This window comes from Petaurus breviceps, unplaced genomic scaffold, assembly GCF_028583685.1.
Source record: "Petaurus breviceps papuanus isolate PSGF00001 unplaced genomic scaffold, PetGlider_PUasm1.0 38, whole genome shotgun sequence".
Taxonomy (NCBI): Eukaryota; Metazoa; Chordata; class Mammalia; order Diprotodontia; family Petauridae; genus Petaurus; species Petaurus breviceps.
In genome coordinates this window covers 24,444,068-24,455,169 of record NW_027186304.1, presented here as the reverse complement: position 1 = coordinate 24,455,169, position 11,102 = coordinate 24,444,068, and positions in this window count along the sequence as shown.

The following is an 11,102-nucleotide window of genomic DNA, read 5'->3' as shown; positions in this document are numbered from 1 at the left end:
CCAAAATCAGGTTCAACAAGCCTCCACATTAGCTGGTATTAGCCATATGGGCAGCTAGTTGGTGCAGTGAATAGAGCACAGGACTTCCAGTTAGGAAAATCTGATTTCAAGTCTAGCCTCAGAGGTTAACTGTGTGATCCTGGGTAAGTCAATTAAGCTTCTATGTGCCTCAGTTTCCTCATCTATAAAATGGGGTTGATAATAGTGCCTGTTTCACAGGGTTATTTTGAGGATTAAAAATGAGATGACATTTATAAGGCACTTTGCAAACTTTTAAATGCTATGTAAATGCTAGTTACTATCATTACCAGTTCTCCCATTATACTGGGAGGCAGTTAGGTGGCTCGATGGATAGAGTGTTGGGCCTGGAGTCAGGGAGACCTGAGTTCAAATCTGGCCTCAAACACTTATGAGCTGTGCAACTCTGGGTTGTTTAACCTCTGTTTGCCTTCATCCACTGGAGAAGAAAATGACAAACCATTCCAGTTTACCAAGAAACCCCGGGGACAGCGTTGGCATGCTGTGATCCACAGAGTCATGAGGAGTTGGACATGACTGAAAAGTGAGAACACCACCAAAACACTGGTATTAAACCCAACGCTGCACCACTCCCAAAGAAACTGGGAAGATTTAAAGATCCTCCTCCTTGAGAGAAATTCTTATGAAATTCCAAAAAATTCTCTCTTCGAGAGTTCAGTAGAGCCTGGCATGAGTGTAAACATGAAAAGGCTCCAAAAATGGTTCAGGCCACTTTTATTTAACAAAGACTTGACTGGTTGGAGAGATTAATGTATTGGAAGAACTAACCCCAGCAGAGAGGACAAGAGGAAGGAAGAAGGACCAAGTGACGTTATCGGCTTCCAAGTTATTGGTCCTGGTGAGACACAAGCTTCAGAAGCAATAAGCCACTCGACCTTAACATTTAAATTGATCAGATGGCAGTCTGCTACACTATCCATTTATGAAGCTATGAAATTACTTGTTCCTTATCTTTACCAGGCCCTTCTCTTCTAAAAATATTTCTGTTAGTGATCATATCCAAATTGTAACTCAGTTTCTTCAGATAATGTAATTTAAAGGAGAAGAAAAATCAGAGGCTGGAAGGTCAGCATCCTAGGCCTCATGCCTTTAAGAAATGGGTCAGGAGTGGCTAGGTGGCGCAATGAATAGAGCACCTACCCTGGAGTCAGAAGGACCTGAGTTCAAATCCAACCTCAGACACTTAACACTTACTAGCCATGTGACCTTGGGAAAGTCACAACTTCAATTGCCCTGCCTTCCCCTTCCAAAAAAGCAAAAAAAAAAAAAAAAGGGACACTTTATCTTGTGAAGCCCATGGTGTAACAGTTCTAATAGCTGCTGTGTTGCAAAGACTCTTTAATGCTGCTACTAGAGAGGTGTTGGCTTGCTTTGAGAACCAGGGCTGATCCCAGGCAGGATTGGGACTAAGCTACAGTTTAGGTGTGGCCCCCTCCCCCTTCTCCTTTCTGCATTTTTCTCCTCCCCTTTGCTCCCTTTCACCCAGCTATCTGGTCTCGTGGAGCTGCCATTACTATCTGTAAGGCTCATTGGATCTTATCCCCTGCAATGTTTCCTGTCTACGCAACTAGACTGTAAACCCTTTGAGGAAAGGAACTCTGTGTCATGATCTTTATAGACCCTCAGACCCTAAAGGTTCTACATAAGGGCTACTAAAACAGCTGATAAATATTGCTGTGGTAGTCATGAATACAATCTTAAACTAATTACCACTGAGATAGATGTTAGTAACAATGTATTTGCCCCTTTCTCCCATTTTTTTATTTATTAAAAATATTTTAATTTAAAATTTTATTTTTTTGTTCTGAACTTAACAAACACCAAATAAAATGGGCATTTCCAAATACATTGTAGAACAGGAAAAAATAAAAGTATTGCCCATGAAACTGCAAGTTTCTATCATGTAGAGTGTGCATTTCTCTTTTAAAAAATATTTATGTTGGGGTAGCTCGGTGGCACAGTAAATAGAACACCACCCCTGGAGTCAGGAGGACTTGAGACAGACGCAGACACTTGACACGTACTAGCTGTGTGACGTTGGGTAAGTCACTTAACCCCAATTGTCTTGCCTTCCCCCTTCCAAAAAAAATTTATATATACATATATGTGTGTGTGTATATATACACATATATCTTGTATATATACATGTGTGTATATATATGTATATATACATATATATGTTTAGTCTGAACTGTAGCTTTTAAGACTTTCTTGGACTCAGGGATCTTGCGGCCTCAAGGCCACATGTGGTCCTCTAGGTCCTCAAGTGCAGTTCTTTGACTGATTCCAAACTTCATAGAGCAAATCCCTGGTTGGTAGTCTATGTTTCTTTCTGGCCTTCATTCTGTTTCTTTCTTTTCCTATCTCTTCTTTTTTAGATATCTGTATTTTGAAAGGGGACTCAGTAACAAAGACAATAATGTTATTTGTCCTTTGTTTTTTGAAGAGAATCAATGACATCATGGGGTGATATCTTGACTTGATCAAGAATTGGATTCAAGTGAGGCAGAGCTGCAGTCTTCAGTCTCACTCTCTCTTCAAGAGTTATTGACGTCCAGTGGTAAGACAAAAGTCCAGAAAACTGGTGATGGCCTGAGATGCAGGTAATGGCCTTGGCATCTGCAACATTGGATCAGACTCTAAGCATCCTATAGCACCTGCTTGAGCTGCCTTCCTGGTCATTGGAACATATTATTCTCATCTGCCCATTCTGCCAGGGAAAGTCTTCACATGCTTGGGGTAGACATCTCCCTAACTCATCAATGGATCTAAGGACCGTCAGTTACCTTCAACCTGGTTTAGCCCTTCTGCTGAGTGTGGTCAATGCGTACACTACAGCTTCTTGGAGCCACAGGGGAAGAGTTGAATGAAAGGTTGATGAGCAGCCCCAAAAGGGGTTCTGTCCAGAGGTATTAGTCCCCCCTGAATACCCCTCTGCCCCATTGGTAATCCAGTCTTTACCTATTTATAGACAGACTTATTCTCACCACACCTTCCACCCTCTTATAGCTCAGTGAAGGAATAATAGAAATTTAGTGTTAGATAACTTCCTACCAATTGCTCATTAAATGTTTGTTTAATAAAGGTCCTAATTTCTGATTCGGCACCCCCGTTCCTGATTTGACTTCTTTTCCCTCTGCTTGCCTGATCTAATTCCTAAATAACTTCCTTGGCTTCCTGAACATTTCTCTGAATCACTTTACATAATTATGCCTGTGTATTTGAAGAAAACCCCATACATGAAAATCTAAATTTAGAGCTGTTCTGCATGGCGTAGCAGAATGAACAACTAGCTGGGACAGGGGAAAGTGCAATGGGCTTAGAGTCAGGAAGAGCTGAGTTCAAATGTAGCCCTCATCTACTAGCTGTATGACCCTGGGCAAGTCATTTAACCTCTCCCTCACTTTTCTTATCCCTAAAATGGGGATAAAAAGGGTACCATGCCTCCTAGGGTGAGGATCAAATGAGATAATAATTATAAAGCAATTGGCATATAGTAAGCACTCTTTAAATGTTAGCTATTATTATTATTTTTTGCTTTTTTGGAGGGGGGAAGGCAGGTCAATTGGGGTTGTGACTTGCCCAAGGTCACATGGCTGATAAGTGTTGAGTGTCTGAGGCTGGATTTGAACTCAGGTCCTCCTGACTCCAGGGTTGGTGCTCTATTCACTGCACCACCTACCCGGCCCCCAGCTATTATTATTTTTAAAATTTTATTATTATTATTAATTGAAAGGGAGGGGACTTGGGAACTAGTCTCAGTTCTGACATAACCGTGCAGCCTTAAAGCAGTCACAAGTACTTTCTGTAGGCTTTAGTTACCTCATCTGTAGAATGATGAACTCTAAGATTTCCTCTAGTTATAACATTCTAGTCATAATGAGTGTTGTGGTTCAGTCATTTCAGTGACTCTTCATGACCCCATTTGGAGTTTTCTTGGCAGAGATTTGGAATGGTTTGCCATTTCTTTCTCCAGGTCATTTTACAGATGAGGAAACTGAGGCCAACAGGGTTAAGTGACACACATCCAATAAGTGTGTCTGAGGTGGGGTGTGAACTCAGGTCTTCCTGACTTTAGACCTGCATAGTGGCCTAGCAGCCCAATCATAATGAGTAGCTCATAGCAACATTGCACTTTAGGGTTTGCAAAGTTCTTCCCTTACAAGAAAACCAAGGCTCAGAAAAGTTACATGACATACCCCTCGTGATACAGCTAATAAGAGTCAGAGCCGATCTGGAAGCCAAGTCTTTTGATTTCAAGTTTGGTGCTCTTTCTACTGCGGGTAATTTATTACAAAAGGATCCCCTGATGCTCCCTCCCTAGAATAATTCACAATAGGGTTCACTTCCATACTACATTTCCTTAATTCATTAAGAGTAAAATATCTGATTTCAAATAATTGATGTACATTTTGGAAAATTATATGTTACATAAAACTGGGTATGATTAGATATGACCATGCTTCTACCTTCCTTGCAATAACCCAAGACTGTAGGTAACAATAATAAGCTGTGATCTGTTGAGAGAATTTTTCAGCCTGGGTTCCTTGGAAACCCAGGGAGAATCTCATCTACCAGCAAAAGAGTGAGTAGCTATACTGAAAAGAAAAGCAGTTTATTAACGTGCTAAAGATCACTTGCTGGAGGCACCTTCCATTTCTTAGGGAATGGCTTTGGTCTGTATAGTTTTCTCTGGCCTGCTCAGAGCACATTTCCTATCTGCTGCACACTGGGTCATTTGAATGGATCAATGGCATACAGTCTGTTCCTATAGAAAAGTTGGTCTGCAAATTCCGCAGTTGCTCCTTGGGCGGAAAAATCCGGGGGGCACCTAGGCTTGTGTATTCAGCCTAATCAGGATGCAGATAATTGAGTCAGGTTTTGTTATTCAGTCTACAGCAGAAAGGGGTGGAATGGGGTCTGAAGATTCAATCAGATTTCATTATTTAGCCTGTTGCAGAATAGGGGAAAGTCAAATAATTCATGACAATAACAAGGCTGTTTTTCCTTCAGCTATCTACAGAAATTTAATTTATTGATAGCTCTCATGATTATGTGTATATAACCTCATGTCTCCTCTGCTCTAATAAGTTTTCCGAGCTTCTTTTAGAGTCTTTTCCCCCCACCTAATTAACAGATGAATTACATTGGAAATCTTCCCATCCTAACACAGCAGTGCCATAAGGCATTTATTTCTATCTCAAACCAAGTTACAATTACATAGAGAAATTTAAATGTTTTCCATCAATTATTACAAAAATTCACATTTTGGTGCAAATCCAGCCTGTGTAGGGAGAAGATGTGGATGGGTGGGGCTGCAATCAGTTCCTAGCAACATAAATTCCATTGCTTAGCGGTTCTTTTCACACTCTTAATGTTGCATTAATAACCAATGATTACTTGGTGGGGCTGGCTGGAAAAAAGGCTCATAAGATGATCTCTAAAAGGATGGAAAAGGTGCATGAGCTCTCACAATGATCAGGATGGACTGTGGTGGTCAGCGTAATCACCAGGCTGGGCAGCATGGGCAAATTTAAAGGTTAAGCAGTCAGTCAAACTAATTTTCCTTCTCCTCCTCCCCTCCCACCCCCACTTCCGCCATTTCAGGCTCAGAACTGCAGAAAAACTGAACACAAAGTCTAGGTTTTCTCAGAGAAAAATTCGTGTAGGTGGGGAAAGAGGAAGAGAAAGTGGGAGGGAGGGAGGAAGAGAGACCCCTTTTAACCCTAGCTCAGGGCTTAATAATCAAACCAACATCACTCTTGAGCTAGGTGAGACAACCTATTGTTCTAATAGCTTTCCTCAGGATTCTGAGTCATAGGCTGCTGAGGCTAAAGCAATCTTCCCTCAGTTACCTCTCCCGGCTCCCAGATACCCATCTGCGTCACCCCCTCCCTCCAGCGTGTCCCTGTCTTCCTCTACCCTAGTTTTCTGCTATGCCCTCAGGAACCCTTCACTTATTAACAAGCTGCCTTTTGTGTTAGACCAGTGCCTTCCCCCTCACCCTCAGAAATTACTTTGTATTTCTTTTTTATAGGCATGTTGCCTTACCCATCATAATGTCAGCTCCTTGAGGGAGGTACTGTATTCGGTTTTTGTCATTGCATCACCAGGGACAAACACAGAATAGGCACTCAGTAAATGCTTATTGAGTTGAAAGAGAAAGGAAAGGTGAAAGGAGGAGGTAAGATTGGGGTTCAGGTGGCTTATTGTTCCTCCTCACTACTTAGCACTGATTGCTTTAGAGGTGTTTTTTGTGGCAAACCAGGTTGTACCAGAAAATGCAACAATCCTTCCTTAGGTGTTCACTTTTTTGCTTTTCTCCAATTGATCCAGTGTGCAGCATGTTTGTACGTAATTGTTGGCATGTCATCTCCCCTTTCAGACTGAGACCAAGGACTGCCCTTTGTTTTTATATGCCCAGTGCTTAGCCTTACACATAGGAAATGCTTGGTAAATTTGTATTGATTTGATTCAGGGCTAAATGCTGCTAAGGATGCCTCAGGAGCTCACGTTCTGTTGGGAGAGACAACATTCCGATCATTATGTATGTATAAGATATCCAGTATAAATAGAAGATCATCTCAGAGGAAGGATGGGGGCATGACTTCTGGAGAGGATGCCTAGAAGGTGGGATTTGAGCTGATTCTGGAAGGAAATCATGGAAATTAAGACAGTTGTGAGGCATGGAGGACAGCCAGTGTAGAGACAAGGTGAGAGATGGGGTGTGGTGTGTGAGGGCACGTTCACAGAGCATGGGGAAAGCAACAAAGTAGAAGACTGGAGAGGTAGGAAAAGGCCAGGCTGTAAAGAGTATTGAATGACAAAGGATTTTAAACTTGATCCTTCAAGATAATCATTTTGGCAGCTGTGTGGAGGATGGATTGGAATGGGAAAAATTTAAGGCCGGGAGACTCTTAGAAGGTCATTGTAGTAGTCTAAGTAAGAAGTGTAAGGGTCTCTACTAAGGCGGTGACTGTGATTGGAGAGATAAGAATAAATGTGAGAGATGGTACAGAGACTGAAAAGACAAGATTTGCTAACTCATTGGATATGTGAGGTTATTTGTCAATTAACTAGATATGTCAAAGATGACAGAGATTGTGAACCAGAGTGATTACAAGAATGATGGTACCCTCAATAGAAAAAGGGAAAATCACAAGAGGATTGACTTGGACATTTAAGACATATATTCAAGAAGGTAGAAACAAGGTTTAACAATAGATTGGATTTATAGGATGAGTAAGCATAGGAGGAAAGGAAGACAGCTAAGTTGTGAGTCTTCTGGACTGGGACAATTGTGGTATCCTTGACAGTCACAGGAAATTTGGAAAGAGGAGAGGGTTTGGGGAAAGATAAAGAGTTCTGTTTTAGACATATTGAACTTGAAGTGCCATATAGTTGGAAACATTCAAAAGGCAGTGAGTTGGTGATTCAGGACCGGCACTCAGGAGAGAAAATAGAGCTGCTAGAATCATCTGCATAGAGATGAGTTTTGAAACTGATGGGGTGCTTGGGATCTGTATTTGTAACATCAATTTGTAATACCAATTTGTAACAGTCTGTAAAACCAGTTTGTAAAATCAAACCCCTCCCCCACCTCCAGCCAGCTTCAGAGCATTAACTCTGCCCTGCAACAACTCATGAATTATCTCAGCTTAGAACAGTGACAAGTGTTGTGAATCCTTCACAAAAGTATCTATAAACATTCCAGCTTAGGCAACTATTATCTCCCCCTTGTATAGTGACCTGCTGCGCCCATGAATCCTTCGGTACCCTATCTCTAGGTTGACTCCTTGGCTGCCTCAATGAATCCTTCAGGACCCTATCTCTGGGTTAACTCCTTAGCCTATTATCCACACACTGAGTCTCCATTAGCCTTGGTTCCCAGACATCAATCTTGTCAAACATGACACTGATGGGTGGCAGACGGAGCACTTCTCAGTCAGCACTTGACCACTAGCTGACTTAGTAATGTTTTAAGCCTAAAACCACACCTCCAGGTAGCTCCCCCTTGGGCTTTTTCCCAGTGAATTATGGGCAATATGCCTGTGCAGTTACATTAAAAGTGCATGTCCCCTTAAACACTGGCCCCACCTTAACTCCTCCTTAATCCCACCCTTAATCACCTAGTTAGCATATTGGCACGGGTTCTACTATGGATTATTTGATAAAAACCTTAATTCTACCCCTTTAAGGTTGAAGGTCCCCTAAGGACCCTTGCCCGCTGTAAAGTGTACAATAAACTTTTACAACTCTGACTCCAAGTTGGCTTGGGCTGAATTCTTTCCAGACTGATCGAAGGCTTTCTGATCTTAGATAAAGATCAGAGTTCCTGCTGAACCTATTGTGAGCCATCCCTCATCAAAACCATAGCAGCATGCACAAAACATATATACTAAGCCTAATTTATTAGGATGAAATTTATGAGTTATATAGTTGGTTGATACTTGGTCTTAAGAGGGCAGGAACACAGCTACTAAGGAACCCCAGTGTGTTTCCAGTTGGCTGTGTGCCCTTCAGGTATCCAGGGATCATTTGCTTTAGACTCTTTTTTGATTCCTACTGATAATAATCTCTAAGAGCTGAGACTTAGGTCTTTGAAGTTTGTAGCAACCTGGAAAGTAGAACTTTGGTCTTTTCTTCTACATAAAAAAGGAGTTTCATATCTACACACAGTCTACAGGATTCCTATAAACCTCTATCTCCTTAACCTTATGAGGTCAAAAGTCAAACTTGAAGTTGAACTCTGTAGCAGTCTTTGGGCCTAGATTTGTGAAAAGACACCCTTATCTGGCTGCAGGCCAGAATATGAGAAGAATATGAATATGAGAGGCCAGAGGATGAGAAGGAGAATTTATCCATTAGGTGCTTTATCTATGAAGTCACAGGTCTTATCAAACAATGGGGGCAGATACCAGGTCAATATTAGGAAATCAAAGTCACTGATAAACAAGAAACCACTACAATATTTTTTATTTTTAGCATAAGCTTAAGTATGAAGTAATACACATGACTAAATTCTTGCAACTAAAATTTTAATGTATACGAGAAGTAAACAATAAAAGCATAGGTATAATTTCTGGTAAAATACAACTTTAAGCAAGAGGATTATGGGTGAATTGTGGACAGAAAGCTGGACTAAAAGTCAAAAGGTGGCACAGTGGATAAAGTGTCAAGCCTGGAGGCAGAAAAACTCATCTTCCTGAGTTCAAATTTGGTCTCAGAAAATTATTAGCTACGTGACCCTTGGAAAATCACTTAAACCTGTTTGCCTCAGTTTCTTCATCTGTGAAATGAGCTGGAGAAGGAAATGGTAAATCATTCCAGTATCCTTGCCAAGAAAACCCCAAATGGGGTCATGAAGAATTAAATACAAGAACAACCATTATTATTATTATTACATCTATGGTCCTGTGATGATACAGGGGTATGTGTGTATGTATATATATATATGTATATATAAACACACACATAATTTAACAGCTATTCCTGCCTGAGTTTTTGCTGAGAAGTTACTTCAGATTTTCAGAAGAAAACAGCTTTTCCACTTAGTGATTGTCCTAGATTGGGAGAGGGACCATTAATAAGTACTTACCCAGCTGATTATCTTAGAGAGTGGGAAGGCTTTTGTCAACTACTCCCTCAGATGATTATAGATGAACTATAAGCAAATTAAAATTTAACATGAGAGAAAAGAAAGCCACAGCATGTTTTTTTCCACTGCTTTTTTAAAAAGGCCAGGTGGGTCTGGCATGCTAGGCGGTTATTTTGAGAAGGGGGAAAAAAAAAACCAAACCTAGTAACATGCAAGTGGAAGAAAAACAGATTAAGTGGGGAATCTTGACTCCTTCTCTCAGGGTCTATCTTTGAAATGCCCTTGGTTATAAATTTCAGCCTCTCCAGGGTTGAGAATTCAGCACCATATAGTTCAGGTTACTCAAGGCTTATTTTAATGTTCCTTATATAAGTGTCTCTTCCTTTTATAATATGGCTAGTGGTCAAATTAAGCAGATTAGGAAAAGAAAAGAAAGAAGGAAGAGAAGAAAAAGAGAGGGCAAGAAGAGAAGGAAAGTAAGAGAGAGTATTCAGGAGACCTGGTATACCTCCTTAGGATCCCCTGCTTCTTGGGCCCCTCTTTCCCTCTAATTGGAGGGGATAGACTTTGGAGAACTTCCTCCAGATTCTCTGTTTAAGGAGACATCCCAGGGCAGATATCTCATCATTTCCCCTGGCGTCAGGACTTCATCATACCCCTGCTTTGGGTGTTGTCATTTTTCAGTATGTCTGATTCTTCACGACCCCATTTGGGGTTTTCTTGGCAAAGATGGAGTGGTTTGCTATTTCCTTCTCCAGCTCATTTTACAGATGAGGAAATTGAGACAAACAACATTAAGTGATTTGCCCAGGGTCACACAACTAGTAATCTGAGGTCATATTTGAATTCAGGTCTTCCTGACTCCAGGCTCAGTGCTCTATCTACTGTACCACATAGTTGTCCCTGCCTTGAGTGTATTTCATCTTTTTGTCTTTTTTTTTTTTAATGTATTGCCTTTCCCCATTCAGAGTGACTTCCTTGAGAGTATGGACTATTGCCTTTCTATCCCCAGCACTTAAAAGAGTGCGTGACATATGGAGCTCAATAAATGTTTATTGACTTACTGTGTGAATAGTAATAATTCCATAATATTTGATACCAGATTAATCCACCTATTCTAGGCTTTAACAAGTCACTCCTTTCTTTGCACCATGATGTACTTTTTAGTATAGGTATGTCACCTACCTAAGTACTGTGTACTCTATACACTATACTATTGGCTAAAATGGTGTTAGGTGAAACAAGACTCCCAGGGTCAGCTAGTTCTTTTGGAACAATGTTTTAAATGGTCAACAGCTAAGTAACATTATTGTGAAGTTCAGTTATAGTAATATAACTATTACAAAACAATTTTAATTGGAGTAACCTTAGATACACTATACCTGTGATTCAGCAATATTAAAAGTTGCATACGGTTGTATAACAGGGATCTGGGGGCATATGTAGATCCCATAAATGTGCTTGG